General features: G+C 40.9%; 1 non-coding gene across 1 annotated transcript; it reads left to right on the forward strand.

The window, feature by feature from the left end:
- The first annotated feature begins 14,622 nt into the window (after positions 1-14,622).
- Positions 14,623-14,730, forward strand: LOC130466573 (small nucleolar RNA R71). The gene has a single exon (XR_008926770.1). It is a non-coding gene; the product is annotated as a small nucleolar RNA R71 (small nucleolar RNA).
- The last annotated feature ends 1,459 nt before the right edge of the window (positions 14,731-16,189 follow it).

Below are 16,189 nucleotides of genomic sequence, written 5' to 3' on the forward strand. Positions count from 1 at the left end.
TCTTGTCTCCTTGTTGCTCCGGTGCAAGTCTTTTTTGGCCTTGAACCCATTGTTGAAGATTTTTGAGTTTTTGAGATTTTGGTGAGAATTGGGGTTTTTGTGGGGAGTGAGAAAGGGTGAAATTTGTTTGGTGGAGGTTGAAGAGGATGTGATGAGGATGATTTTGATATGTGGATTGATGAATTTGAGTGAGAGATGAGGGAGATATGGAAGTTTGAAGTTGTTAGGGTTTGAAGGTTAATGGGGTTTGTGAGAGAATGAAGAAGATGAGTGAAAGATGAAGTGAAGAGAAAAGGGAGGAATCCGTGTGTTTATTCGTCACAATTCGCCCCTCGCCCGCTGGGCCAACGCCCGCCCGATGGGCATTCGACTCGTAAGCCGCCCGACGGGCACAGGTCCGCCCGTCGGGCGCAGAGCGACACTTTGAAATCTTTCCGCGCGCGCCCGGTCGGGCGCTCCTCGCCCATCGGGCGTAAGGATATTTTTCTTCGCCAGCCCGTATCCAGCCGCCCGTCGGGCGTAGGTCTGCCCGACGGGCGGAGAGCGACTTTCTCCTGCCTTCGACACGCGCCCGGTCGGGCGACCTTCGCCCGTCAGGCCATTTGCGACTTTGCTCCTTACGTATTTTACTATCTTTTCGCACTTATGAGCTAAGCTTGTACATCATCAAACACCCAAAAGCCGTAAAAATACTCTCTCCTCACCACTCGAAAGCAATAAAAACAAGCTACAAAGCACACAAAATAAAACTAAACTATCGAAAGCAATAAAATACGGGTTGCCTCCCGCAAAGCGCTGGTTTATTTCTAGGTCCCGCTCGACCTTGTTACCTTGAATATGCAGTCTATGAGGCGGAGGGATTGAGGTGATGGACCTCAACCACTCCTACAGTAGCCCCATCATGGTACAACTTCAGACGTTGCCCGTTGACCTTGAATCGTTCACCCTTATCATTCTCTACTTCAACAGACCCAAACTTGCTTACCATAGTCACGGTGAACGGCCCAGACCACCTAGACTTAAGTTTTCCAAGAAATAACTTAAGCCTAGAGTTAAAGAGTAGAACCTTATCGCCCACCGCGAACTCTCTATGCAAAATGTGATTGTCGTGCCACTTCTTGGTCTTTTCCTTATAAATCCGGGCACTATCATAAGCTTGTAGTCGGAATTCATCGAGCTCACCCAATTGAAGTAACCGCTTCTCACCGACTAACTTTGCATCCATGTTGAGCTGCTTGATTGCCCAATAAGCCTTATACTCCATTTCTACTGGTAAGTGACACGCCTTGCCATACACCAACCGATACGGGGAGGTACCAATAGGTGTCTTAAAGGCGGTTCTGTATGCCGATAGAGTATCATCTAGCTTATCGCTCCAATCCTTCCTACACTTTGCCACCACCTTCTCAAGGATAGATTTGATCTCCCGGTTGGAGACCTCAACTTGACCACTCGTCTGAGGGTGGTAGGCTAACCCGGTGCGGTGATAAACCCCATACTTGCGCAGGAGCGCATCCAGATGCTTCTCATGGAAGTGTGACCCTCCATCACTAATCAAAGCGCGTGGAACCCCAAATCTAGGAAAAATGATCTTCTTGAACAGGGAAATGACTGTCTTAGCATCGTTACTAGGTGAGGCAACGGCTTCCACCCACTTGGACACATAATCTACAGCAACAAGGATATACAAATTACCCTTGGACGATGGGAATGGTCCCATGTAGTCAATTCCCCACACATCGAAAACCTCAACCTCAAGGATCCCGTTCTGTGGCATCTCATACCTCCTCGAAATAGTGTCGGCCCTCTGGCACGCATCACAAGCAATAATAAAAGCCTGTGCATCCTTGAACATAGTAGGCCAGTAAAAACCACATTGTGACAGCTTAGCGTTAGTCTTTGCCGGTCCATGGTGACCACCATAAGGTGAAGAATGACACCTACTGATAATACCTTGGACTTCCCATTCCGGAACGCAACGCTTGTACAACCCTTCAGCAAACTCACGAAACAAATAAGGGTCATCCCAAAAATAGAACCGAACATCATGTAGGAATTTCTTCTTCTGTTTGTTACGTTATGCTACATATGACAAAACATAAATCATGCGGAAAAACCTTAATGCCAGGAAACATATTATTTACACATAATCATTTAGCATAATTTAGGAGCATACACTTTGTAGCGTGCCCTCCCTAGCTGCGCCCGAACCGAACAAGAACAAGTCTTTAGGACTCCAAATGTCGTCCCTCCGTAGATAGTCCACAGTACGTCCGGATCCGCCTCAAGTTAGACCAACTAGAATCGCCCTTAAGGTTACTAGGAATTTCGGCTATTGTGTTTGCAAGTGTATGGCTGATTTTTCTTTCAAAAACTTACCTTTAGAATACTTTAATCCCGTGTCTATAAATTAGGACCCTAGGCTCTTATTTATAGAGGTATGGAAAGGGAATTGGAATCCTAGTAGGATACGAAATAATTAAACTTAGAATCCTATAAGAACTCTAATTAATTAATTTATCCTTTTAGGAATAGGAATTTAATCATATACCAAATCCTAATAGTTTTAGGAATCGTGCATGAACACAAACACACACACACGCACGACAGCCACGAGGGCCGCCCATGCGCGTGCGTGCGAGCAGCAGCCCACGCCACGAGGCCCACACAGCCGTGGCCTTGGCGCGCGCTGGGCCTGCCTTGCGGTGGTCCTGGGCGGTGCCTTCGCTGGGTGTGTGGCGAGCGTTTTGGCTTGCTGGGCGATGGCCCGGCTTCGTGCTGGGCCTTCGTCGGTACGCTACGCTTCCGATTAAATTCCCGGTTCCGGAATTCATTTCCGATACGAACAGTATTTAATATTTCCGATTCCGGAATTAATTTCCGTTTCGAACAAATATTTAATATTTCCGTTTCCGGAATTATTTTTCGATTCCGATAATATTTCCGATTCTTACAATATTTCCGTTTCCGGCAATATTTCCGATTCCGACAATATTTCCATTTCCGATTAATACTTTCCGATACGTACCATGTTTCCGTTTCCGGCAACATCTACGACTTGGATAATATTTATATTTCGGATACGATCCATATTTCCGTTTCCGGCAATATCATCGTTTCCGGAGTATTCACTTGCTTGTGACGATCTCAGCTCCCACTGAAACCAAGATCCGTCGATTCCGAATATCCATAGATGGAGTATTTAATGCTATTAAATACTTGATCCGTTTACGTACTATTTGTGTAACCCTACGGGTTCAGTCAAGAGTAAGCTGTGGATTAATATCATTAATTCCACTTGAACTGAAGCGGCCTCTAGCTAGGCATTCAGCTCACTTGATCTCACTGAATTATTAACTTGTTAATTAATACTGAACCGCATTTATTAGACTTAACATTGAATGCATACTTGGACCAAGGGCATTATTTCCTCCAGTCTCCCACTTGTCCTTAGGGACAAGTGTGCATTTCCTAATTCCTTTGTCGCTCGATGCTTGCTCTTCAACATAAGGTAAGAGTTGTCATCCTTATTATGTCCAAAGGTGTTTCTCGGTTTCAGAGTTCAACTGATCAAATAAACATATAATCATAGCCTATGATTCATCCGAGCACGGCCATGCATTTCACAGTTTCTAGCTCTCCGAGTGGCCTTGTACAACTTTTAGCATCTCCTCCCGATTTATGGGAGGACAATCCCAATCTTGCGATCTTGAGATTAGACTTCGTTTGATAGGTGATTACCTGAGCGTTGCCTTTATAGCCTCCTTTTACGGTGCGACGGTTGGTCAACGTCAAAGCAACCAGTTCTCAAACAAGTAATCTCAAATCACTCAGGTATTGAGGATTTAGTGTCTAATAATTTTAATGAAATTTACTTATGACAGATTTTTATCTCTTACATTAAAGTTTCATAGGTCTGTCCGATACTAGTCTTCCCAAAGTAAGTATCTATGCAAATGATTATGACATTGCCATGTCCACATAGTTCAAGAAACAGAACTACTAGTCATCTTGCATTCTAGTCGTCTAACGTTTTCTATGCGTCCAATTTTATAGAAAACTCCGACCAGGGACCATTTTCAACCTTTGACATTCAAGTTCACTTGATAGACATTTCTTAGTCAAAGGACTGGTCCTGACAGTCTATCTTGAATATATCGTCAAATTGAAGGGACTCATCATTTAATAAACCACAAATTAAATGGAAAAATGAATTCTATTCATTTATTGTGAATGATTAATCAATAATGTTTTACAAAGATTTAAACTCTAAAACTTTAAAAAATTAAATAAGGACATCAAAGCCATTCTCCAATATGCTTGATTCCCATAGCTACAGTGTGCGAGTTGTGCTTCGCCTGCGGCAGAGGTTCAGTCAATGGATCTGATATGTTGTCATCAGTTCCAATCTTTCTTATCTCGACTTCTTTTCTTTCAACGAACTCTCGTAGAAGGTGAAATCTACGAAGTACATGCTTGACTCTTTGGTGGTGTCTAGGCTCCTTTGCCTGTGCAATAGCTCCGTTATTATCACAATACAGGGCTATTGGTCCTTTAATGGAGGGGACTACACCAAGTTCACCTATGAACTTCCTTAGCCATATAGCTTCCTTTGCTTCTTCATGTGCATCAATGTACTCCGATTCAGTTGTAGAATCCGCAATGGTGCTTTGCTTAGCACTTTTCCAGCTTACTGCACCTCCGTTGAGGCAGAAGACAAACCCAGACTCTGATCTGAAATCATCTTTGTCGGTTTAGAAACTTGCGTCCGTATAGCCTTTAACAATTAATTCATCATCTCCACCATAGACCAGGAAGTCATCTTTGTGCCTTTTCAGGTACTTCAGAATATTCTTGGCAGCAGTCCAATGTGCCTCTGCTGGGTCTAACTGGTATCTGCTCGTAGCACTGAGTGCGTACGCAACATCCGGGCGTTTACATATCATAGCATACATTATTGAACCAATCAATGATGCATACGGAATCCCATTCATTCGTCTACGCTCATCAAGTGTTTTTGGGCACTGAGTCTTGCTTAGAGTTATTCCATGAGACATGGGTAGGTAGCCTCGCTTGGAGTCTGCCATCTTGAACCTATCAAGCACCTTATTGATATAAGTGCTTTGACTAAGTCCAATCATCCTTTTAGATCTATCTCTGTAAATCTTGATGCCCAATATGTACTGTGCTTCTCCTAGATCCTTCATCGAAAAACATTTCCCAAGCCAAATCTTGACAGAGTTCAACATAGGAATGTCATTTCCGATAAGTAATATGTCGTCGACATATAACACTAGGAAAGCATTTTGCTCCCACTGACCTTCTTGTATACACAAGATTCGTCTGCGTTCTTGATGAAACCATAGTCCTTGACTGCTTCATCAAAACGTACATTCCAGCTCCTTGATGCCTGCTTCAATCCATAGATTGATTTCTTTAGCTTGCATACCTTTTTAGCATTCTTTGGATCCTCAAAACCTTCAGGCGGTGTCATGAACACAGTTTCTGTTAAAACGCCGTTTAAGAAAGCGGTTTTGACATCCATCTGCCATATTTCGTAATCGCAATATGCAGCGATTGCTAAAATTATCCGAATAGACTTTAGCATTGCAACTGGTGAAAAGGTTTCATCGTAATCCACACCGTAGACTTGCCTGTAACCTTTTGCAACCAATCTAGCTTTGAAAACTTCAAGTTTCCCATCCTTGTCCTTTTTCAGTTTGAAAACCCATTTGCTTCCAATGGCTTGGTAGCCATCTGGAAAATCGACCAAATCTCATACTTGGTTTTCTGACATGGAGTCTAATTCAGATTTCATGGCTTCTTGCCATTGCTTGGAGCTAGGGCTCGTCATAGCTTGTTTTTAAGTCGCAGGTTCATCACTTTCAAGTAATAGAACATCATAGCTCTCGTTCGTCAAAATACCTAAGTACCTTTCCGGTTGAGATCTATATCTCTGCGATTTACGCGGGGTAACATTTCTAGATTGACCATGATTCTCACCAGATTCTTCTAAAGATCTCTGAGTTTCATCCTGAATGTCATCTTGAGCATTCTCTAGAGTTTGTTGTTCGACTCGAATTTCTTCGAGGTCTACTTTTCTCCCACTTGTCATTTTGGAAATGTGATCCTTTTCCAAAAAGATACCATCTCGAGCAACAAACACCTTGTTCTCAGATGTATTGTAGAAGTAATACCCCTTTGTTTCCTTTGGATAGCCCACAAGGATACATTTGTCAGATTTTGGATGAAGTTTGTCTGAAATTAATCGTTTGACGTATACTTCACATCCCCAAATCTTAAGAAAAGACACATTTGGAGGCTTTCCAAACCATAACTCATATGGAGTCTTTTCAACAGCTTTAGATGGAGCTCTATTTATAGTGAGTGCGGCTGTATTTAGTGCATGTCCCCAAAATTCTATTGGAAGTTCGGCCTGACCCATCATTGACCTGACCATGTCTAGCAAGGTTCTGTTCCTCCGTTCCGACACACCGTTCCATTGTGGTGTTCCAGGAGGAGTCAATTCTGATAGAATTCCACATTCTTTCAGATGGTCATCAAATTCATAGCTCAGATATTCACCGCCTCTATCAGACCGCAGTGCTTTAATCTTCTTGCCTAATTGATTCTCTACTTCACTCTGAAATTCCTTGAATTTGTCAAAGGATTCAGACTTATGCTTCATTAGGTAGACATAACCATATCTACTGAAGTCATCAGTGAAAGTGATAAAGTAGCTGAAACCACCTCTAGCATTTGTACTCATTGGTCCACATACATCTGTATGGATTAAACCCAATAGTTCATTTGCTCTTTCTCCAACTTTAGAGAAAGGTTGCTTTGTCATTTTTCCAAGTAAACATGATTCGCATTTACCATAATCCTTTAAGTCAGATGGTTCTAGAATTCCTTCCTTTTGAAGTCTTTCTAAGCGTTTCAAGTTAATATGGCCTAATCGACAATGCCACAGATAGGTGAGATCTGAATCATCCTTTTTGGCCTTTTTGGTATTTATGTTATAAACTTGTTTGTCGTGATCTAGTAAATAAAGTCCATTGACCAATCTAGCAGATCCATAAAACATCTCTATAAAATAAAACGAACAACTATTATCTTTTATTAAAAAGGAAAATCCCTTAGCATCTAAGCAAGAAACTGAAATAATGTTTTTAGTAAGACTTGGAACATGGAAACACTCTTCCAGTTCCAAAACTAGCCCAGAGGGCAACGACAAATAAAAAGTTCCTACAGCTAATGCAGCAATCCGTGCTCCATTTCCCACTCGTAGGTCGACTTCTCCCTTGCTGAATTTTCTACTTCTTCTTAGTCCCTGTGGATTGGAACATAAGTGTGAGCCACAACCTGTATCTAATACCCAAGAAGTTGAATTAGCAAGTATACAGTCTATAACGAAAATACCTGAAGATGGAATGACTGTTCCGTTCTCCTGATCTTCCTTTAGCTTCAAGAAATCTCTCTTCCAATGCCCCTTCTTCTTGCAGTAGAAGCATTCAGATTCAGAAGTGGGTTGACTGACCTTCCTCTTTTCAGATTTGGCGCCAGCTGTTTGCTTAGTCTGGCTGGCCTTGTTGCCACCTTTCTTAGCATTCCTCTTCTTTCCAGATTTCTTGAACTTGCCCCCACGCACCATAAGCACATCTTGCTTATCACTTTTGAGCGTCTTTTCAGCGGTTTTCAGCATACCGTGAAGCTCAGTGAGCGTTTTGTCCAGACTATTCATACTGTAGTTCAGTTTTAACTGATCATACCTGCTATGAAGAGAATGGAGGATGGTGTCTATAGCCATTTCCTGAGAAAATTGCTGATCCAGCCGACTCATATTCTCAATGAGTCCAATCATTTTGAGAACATGTGGACTTACGGGCTCGCCTTTCTTAAGCTTGGTCTCAAGAATTTGCCTATGAGTCTCGAATCTTTCGACTCGAGCCAGATCTTGGAACATGTTCTTTAACTCACTGATGATCGTGAAAGCATCTGAGTTGATGAACGTTCTCTGCAGATCTGCACTCATTGTGGCGAGCATTAGACATTTCACATCCTTGTTGGCATCAATCCAACGATTGAGGGCTGCCTGAGTGACCCCGTCGCCTGCGGCTTCGGGCATCGCCTCTTCCAGGACATACTCCTTTTCTTCCTTCATAAGAACTATTTGCAAGTTCCTTTGCCAGTCAAGGAAGTTTTTCCCGTTCAACTTCTCCTTTTCGAGAATTGGCCGAATGTTGAATGAATTGTTGTTTCCCATAATTAAAACTATAATTGAAAAGAATAAACAAATAAATAATCATTCACAGTTTCTCTTAATAAACTTAAATTCTAGCATACATGCATGATTCAATGTTCATTAAGCATTTTATTCAACTTATGTGTTCCGGCAGGTGTGAATAAAATGATTCCAAGATCCTAAAATCCATTGAAGAATTAAGCACATTATGTATTTAGACTCAATTCTAAAATCTTTTAGGTAAGCAAACGCCTTTTACTAATAGTCTAGAAACTACCCTTGGTTGATAGGTACGTCTAAGAACTTATTAGGTAAACCTATCGATTTTGCCACGACATAAAAGGACTCCTTACTTATATCGTTGAGTTTCACCAAAACTAACATGTACTCACAATTATTTGTGTACCTTGCCCCTTTAGGACCAATAAGCAACACCTCGCTGATCGAGCGAAAACTATTACTAGATTTATGTAAAGGATATCCAAGCAAGTGTATATTTTGGCATGGCACCTTTTAACTCAATTTTTAAGTTTGGAACTTAAGGCTCTTACTATGTTGGTTAGATTTTAAGTGAACTAAAATCCTTAATCATGCAACATAATCAAGCCACAATCTCATGCATAATTAAGACATATTTAAAGCAATAAATAACTTAAAGCATGCATAAGATAAATGTCATCTAGTATGGCCCGACTTCATCTTGAAGCTTCAACTTCAAAGTCCGTCTCGAAAATGGAAACTTCGTCTTGAAATTCACCGTGGGAGGCGCCATTTTCTTCAAATAGGATAAGCTATAATTAAAACTAATTACAACTATTTGATGGTACGCACACCATATTTAAATTGAAAAACAAATTTGGTGCTTTGGACCAATTACATTCAAATTAATGGTACGCAGACCATATTTTCTATCCTATTTGGGCCATACTAGTCACTTCATAACCTGCAAAACAGTACATATACAATATATACCATTCACCCATTCATTATCATGAATGGCCCACATAGTTGGTTAGTTAAAACACATTGTATCCATCACATAAATATTTGCATCAATTAATCAAGGGCACCAATAATCTACAAATTATTCATTCCTTATTAATTCTAATCAAGTTGTTTTAACCTTAAGGATTTGTAGACCTAATCAAGAGTTTATGACTAAAAAGGGCTCCCACTTAAACCCATAAATTCATATGCTTTACTAATTTTAAACATAAAAATGTATTTCTAGTCTAACCGGAAACATACAAATTTAATTAAAATTTAAAGCTCATATAAATTTATCATTGAATCCTCATATTTAATTTATTTTCAGTCGAATTTAAATTAATTCAAGATTTTAATTTTAGTAAAATAATTAGAATAAATAAAATTTATCATAATTATAATATTCAAAATTAAAATTCAAGAAAATAATTTAAATTATTAATTTTAAAATTAATTAAAATTACATGAACTGAAAATTTCAAATTAAAATTTTAAAACGATTTAATCGTAATACAAGGTACGCACATCACCACGCAACGCACAGCCATAGGCCACACGCACGCAGCCATCGCTGGCCACGTGCGCGCAGCCTCTGTGCTGCGTCGCATCTGCTGCTGCTCACCATCGCAAGGCATCATCGAAGCACGCTAGCCACTGCTCGATGCGCGCGCCAGCGCTTGTGCAGGCGTAGCGCTCGTCGCACGCGAGCCAGCGCTCGCTGCGCGCGAGGCTTCGATGCAGGCGTAGCGCTTGCTGCGCGCGAGGCTCCGCTCGCTACGCGAGGCAGTGCGCGTTGTGGCGCAGCACGCTTGCTGCCTACACGCGACTACTCGCTGCCTTGCTCCTCGCCCTCGCCCATTCGCCCATCGCACATAGCACGCGACACAATGCAGGGCCACTGCCTTGTGCTCGCGCACCATTGCCTTGATCGCTGCATTCGTACCGCATGGGCGACGAGCTCCCTTGCTCGTCGTCGCATACCCGCACTATACAACTCCCCTTAAGGGTAACACGTAGCGTCCATTGCTTTGTGCGTGCAAGTTTTATGAGGGAATCGCATAAAATTAAAACTTTTATTTTCAAAATTAATGACAAATTAATAAATCATATTAATTTCATAATTTTAGGGCGAAAAATCGAAAATTTATTAATTAATTAATTTCCGATTAACATGGATTCAAGTCTAGGTCATGAAAATTTAAAATTTAACACAAATTAACAATTTTTATTGTGGTTTTTAATCATAGGTATCTAATTAAATTATTAATTAATTATGAAAATCAAATCAATTCTAAATTATTCGAATTTTCAACCAATTAATCATAATTACAAATTAGATTGCATAATTAACAAGGCTAGGCATTCAAACTTGTTAAACATATACAGTAGGTCAATCAAAAATTCAAGATTTATCAACAAGAATCGCAAATATTTAATTTAACATCTTAAATTTACAAACTTTTGCGTTCGAAAAACTAAAACCTCCGAAAAGTCATAGTTAGGCTTCGAATTTGGGAATTCTGGGTTTCGGCGAAAAATATTGTTTTTGTCAAAATTTTAGAATGCCTTTTACATGCGGAATTGACACAAAAATCACTCGATTTGGTTGAGTAACGAACATTCTGCCGAAAAACTGCGTACATATAATTAAATAAACGCAATTTGCAATTAATTAACAATTACGAAAATTAATCACCCCTTTTAATTCCTTGCAAATTTGTATAATTTAACCATGTTCATGCAATTTAGATTATGAAAATAATAAGAGGCTCGTGATACCACTGTTACGTTATGATACATATGACAAAACATAAATCATGCGGAAAAACCTTAATGCTAGTAAACATATTATTTACACATAATCATTTAGCATAATTTAGGAGCATACACTTTGTAGCGTGCCCTCCCTAGCTGCGCCCGAACCGAACAAGAACAAGTCTTTAGGACTCCAAATGTCGTCCCTCCGTAGATAGTCCACAGTACGTCCGGATCCGCCTCAAGTTAGACCAACTAGAATCGCCCTTAAGGTTACTAGTAATTTCGGCTATTGTGTTTGCAAGTGTATGGCTGATTTTTCTTTCAAAAACTTACCTTTAGAATACTTTAATCCCGTGTCTATAAATTAGGACCCTAGGCTCTTATTTATAGAGGTATGGAAAGGGAATTGGAATCCTAGTAGGATACGAAATAATTAAACTTAGAATCCTATAAGAACTCTAATTAATTAATTTATCCTTTTAGGAATAGGAATTTAATCATATACCAAATCCTAATAGTTTTAGGAATCGTGCATGAACACAAACACACACACACACGGCAGCCACGAGGGCCGCCCATGCGCGTGCGTGCGAGCAGCAGCCCACGCCACGAGACCCACACAGCCGTGGCCTTGGCGCGCGCTGGGCCTGCCTTGCGGTGGGCCTGGACGCTGCCTTGGCTGGGCGTGTTGCGAGCGTTTTGGCTTGCTGGGCGATGGCCCGGCTTCGTGTTGGGCCTTCGTCCGGCAGGCCTCGTCTGATGCTAATTCGTACGATACGCTTCCGATAAAATTCCTGGTTCCGGAATTCATTTCCGATACGAACAATATTTAATATTTCCGATTCCGGAATTAATTTCCGTTTCAAACAAATATTTAATATTTCCGTTTCCGGAATTATTTTCCGGTTCCGATAATATTTCCGATTCTGACAATATTTCCGTTTCCGGCAATATTTCCGATTCCGGCAATATTTCCATTTCCGATTAATATTTCCCGATACGTACCATGTTTCCGTTTCCGGCAACATCTACGACTTGGATAATATTTATATTTCCGATACGATCCATATTTCCGTTTCCGGCAATATCATCGTTTCCGGAGTATTCACTTGCTTGTGACGATCTCAGCTCCCACTGAAACCAAGATCCGTCGATTCCGAATATCCATAGATGGAGTATTTAATGCTATTAAATACTTGATCCGTTTACGTACTATTTGTGTGACCCTACGGGTTCAGTCAACAGTAAGATGTGGATTAATATCACTAATTCCACTTGAACTGAAGCGGCCTCTTGCTAGGCATTCAGCTCACTTGATCTCACTGAATTATTAACTTGTTAATTAATACTGAACCGCATTTATTAGACTTAACATTGAATGCATACTTGGACCAAGGGCATTATTTCCTTCACTGTTGATATGTAAGATCGGCCGGAAGAATACCCCCTACAATGTAGTTAGCAAAATCTGCGAACCATGGTGACTGACTGGCAAGTGCAAGTAAGTGATCATCCGGAAATGAGTCGTCGATCGGTGTAGGCACTTTACCATCATCATATCTCAATCTAGACAGGTGATCTGCAACAACATTCTCAGCCCCTTTTTTATCGCGAATCTCCAGATCAAATTCTTGTAGCAGTAGTATCCATCGAAAACGCCTGGGCTTGGCTTCCTTCTTTGAGAGCAGATACTTAAGAGCCGCATGGTCAGTATAGACTATCACCTTGGACCCAATCAGATAGGTGCGAAACTTGTCCAAGGCATAGACTATGGCTAGAAGCTCCTTCTCAGTAGTAGCATAATTAACTTGAGCTTCATCTAAGGTCTTACTTGCATAGTAGATGGCATGCAAAAGCTTTTCCTTTCTCTGACCCAAAACTGCCCCAACTGCATAATCACTTGCATCACACATTGTCTCGAACGGAAGATCCCATTCGGGAGAACGAATGATGGGAGTCGAAATCAGTGCCTGTTTAATCCTGTCAAAGGCCTCGAGACAAGCATCAGTAAACACAAACGGGGCATCCTTGAGGAGGAGCAGGGTAAGTGGTTTAACAATTTTAGAAAAATCCTTGATAATGCGGCGATAAAACCCCGCATGACCAAGAAAACTTCTAACACCCTTCACATTAACTGGAGGGGGCAATTGTTCAATCACTTGGACCTTAGCTCGATCCACCTGAATGCCCTTATCAGATATCAAATGTCCCAAGACCACCCCTTCAGTAACCATGAAATGACATTTTTCCCAGTTCAAGACTAAATTACACTCTTCACATCTTTTCAAGACTTTGGTCAGATTTAGCAGGCAAGAATCAAAAGAAGTACCATAGACACTAAAGTCATCCATAAACACTTCCATGATAGACTCAATAAAATCAGAAAAGATACTCATCATGCAAAGTTGGAAAGTAGCGGGTGCATTACACAGACCAAAAGGCATCCTACGATATGCAAAGGTACCATAGGGACAGGTGAAGGTGGTCTTTTCCTAGTCGTCTGGATGTATGGGAATCTGAAAGAAACCAGAATAACCATCCAAATAACAGAAAAAACTTGTGTCTGGATGTATGGGAATGCAATAGGTGGTACTTGAATATCTGTCCCCTTCTTAACCTCAATTGTAACCTCATTCTCATTGACTACGTTTTCAGCTTCCTTCCCATCCATAACTATCTTTGGGATTTCCTCACTGACCAGACCACTAGCAGACACCCCAGAATCAACCTCAACCGGCATAGAAGGACCATCATAATCCCTACCGCTCCTCAATGTAATTGCATTAGCAGTTTCCCTATTTTCGGGCTGTGAAGAAAATTGGCCTGGTGGCCTCCCTGCAATAGTAGTAGCCATCTGTGCCAACTGTGTATCAATGGTCTTGTTGTGAGCAGTAAGAGCATCGATCTTTGCATCCTTTTCACTTAGAGATTTTTGCATTTGTAGCATCATGTTTCTCATCTCTACTAGCATAGGGTCAGGCTGTGTGGCTTGAGGTTGTGGTGGTGGAGGTGATGTGTGTTGTCTAGGGAACCCAGGTGGTCCACTAGACTGTTGGTTGTAGTTGTTCCGTGGTTGGTAGGATTGTTGATGTGGGGGTTGGTATGGCTGTTGTGGTGGATGTTGGACCTGGTGAGGGTTCTGGATATTGTTTCTCCTGTAGGATAGTAGAGGGTTGTTTTTGTAGCCCTCATTGTAAGAGTTGGAGAATGGGTTATTTTGTTTGTAGGATTGAAATGCGTTACACTGTTCAACAGAGCTCCTACATTCTGGTGCATAATGACCAGACATTCCACAACTTTCACAAATTGTAGCAGGTTGGGCACTCATAGCAGCTACACTAGCAGGTTGGGAAGATTGAGCATTGGCCGCTTGCATATTGTCAAACTTATAGTGTAAAGCAGTCAATTGGGCAGTTAACTGTTCAATAGAATTTAAATCATGCTTACCACCCCTATTAGATAAACCTCTAAGATTCCCATATTGGGCATTGTGAATGGCTATCTCCTCAATCACCTCCATAGCTCTAGGCACCTCAAGTTGCATGAATCTCCCACTGGCAGCGGAATCCAACAAACATCTAGACTCATTGCCCAGACCATTATAAAACTGCTGAATCAAGAACCAATCTTCAAAACCATGGTGCGGGCACTCTCTTTGTAAATCCTTGAATCTCTCCCAAGACCTCGAACAAACTCTCATCCGCTTGTCGTGAGATACCCAATATCTGACCCCTTAGACGAGCTGTTTTCTCAGGTGGAAAATATTTAACATAAAAAGCAAGAGCCAAGGACTCCCAATTAGTGATTTTCAAAGCCGTCCGATTCAACCCATTAATCCACAATTTAGCTTTCCCACTCAAAGAGAACGGGAAAAGTATCTCCATAGTCTGTTCCGGAGTCAATCCCTTTTGCTTGATGGTGGAACAATATTGGATGAAGGACTGTATGTGAAGATTCGGATCTTCACCTGGTTCCCCACCGAACTGGCATCTCTCAATCATGTTAATCAATGCAGGCTCAATCTTGAAGGTCTCAGCTGCAATAGAAGGCATGATTGCCTTTGGTAGCACGGACAGACTTGGCTTAGAATAGTCTGTAAGCCGTGGGGTAGGTGGCGGTAGTAGAGTTTCGTCACCCATCTCTATCTCTGAAACTGAATCTGTATCTGAAGGAAAAAGATCGCCAATATTATGATCAGAATCAGAGTAATTCCCACACTGTGCAATGAAAGTTCTTCGTCTACGAAAGGTTCTTTCGGGCTCAGGATCGAATGGAGTAAGATTACTAGTACCTACGGTCCTGGGCATAGACAAAGACTACAAAACAATGTGAGATCCGGTCTCAAGGAACGTGAGTTCCTTGAGTAGTAACGAACAATAATCTAGGATAAGCAATCAACAACAGAAAATAAAACCGTCTCCCCGGCAACGGCGCCAAAATTTGACAGGCTAAAGTCGTATCACCTAATAAAAAATAACCTAAATCCACTAGCTAGGTAGCAAGGGAAGTCAGGATCGAATCCACAGGGAAACACGCGTTCTTTCTACTATCAATTAATTAATCTAGACTATTGTGAACAAGAGTTGGTTGATAATTTGTATGCTAGACTAAGAACGATAATTAAACGAGTATGAATCAAATATATTAAGGAATCTAGGGCATAGGTTCACCAACAAATAACAATCAAGGACAACGAACAATCACGATAATCAACAAGGTAATTAATTAGACTAGCATGCTCTCTCGAATCGATACTAATCATAGACTTAGAATTAACGGGCTTTCGCTACATATTAACCCTAATTCTACCTATTGACACAAGCCTAAACATCAAATTGCATCTCTCGAAACTTAATTTGACATTGCATAACTACCACAATTAAACCTGCGCAAATCTAATTGTATAGTGAAATAAACCAATCAATAGGAATCAATTACAATGCCAACAATCACAATTATTCAATGTCCCTTCATATTAATCATGGATCCCCAAACTCTAGAAATTAGATTACTCAAGCATATTAACGATAAATAAAGCAATTAGCATGATTGAAAACATAATTAAGGCAAAACAAACGATTGAAATAAAGAACAATACCTAATTGAAGAACAATGGTAAAGGAAATCTTGAATTTTTGATTGAAAATAAACTAAGTGTTTGCAACAAATTAGAGAGAAAAAATAAGTGTTTAATATTAG

Source organism: Spinacia oleracea, chromosome 1 (assembly GCF_020520425.1).
Source record: "Spinacia oleracea cultivar Varoflay chromosome 1, BTI_SOV_V1, whole genome shotgun sequence".
Classification (NCBI taxonomy): domain Eukaryota; kingdom Viridiplantae; phylum Streptophyta; class Magnoliopsida; order Caryophyllales; family Amaranthaceae; genus Spinacia; species Spinacia oleracea.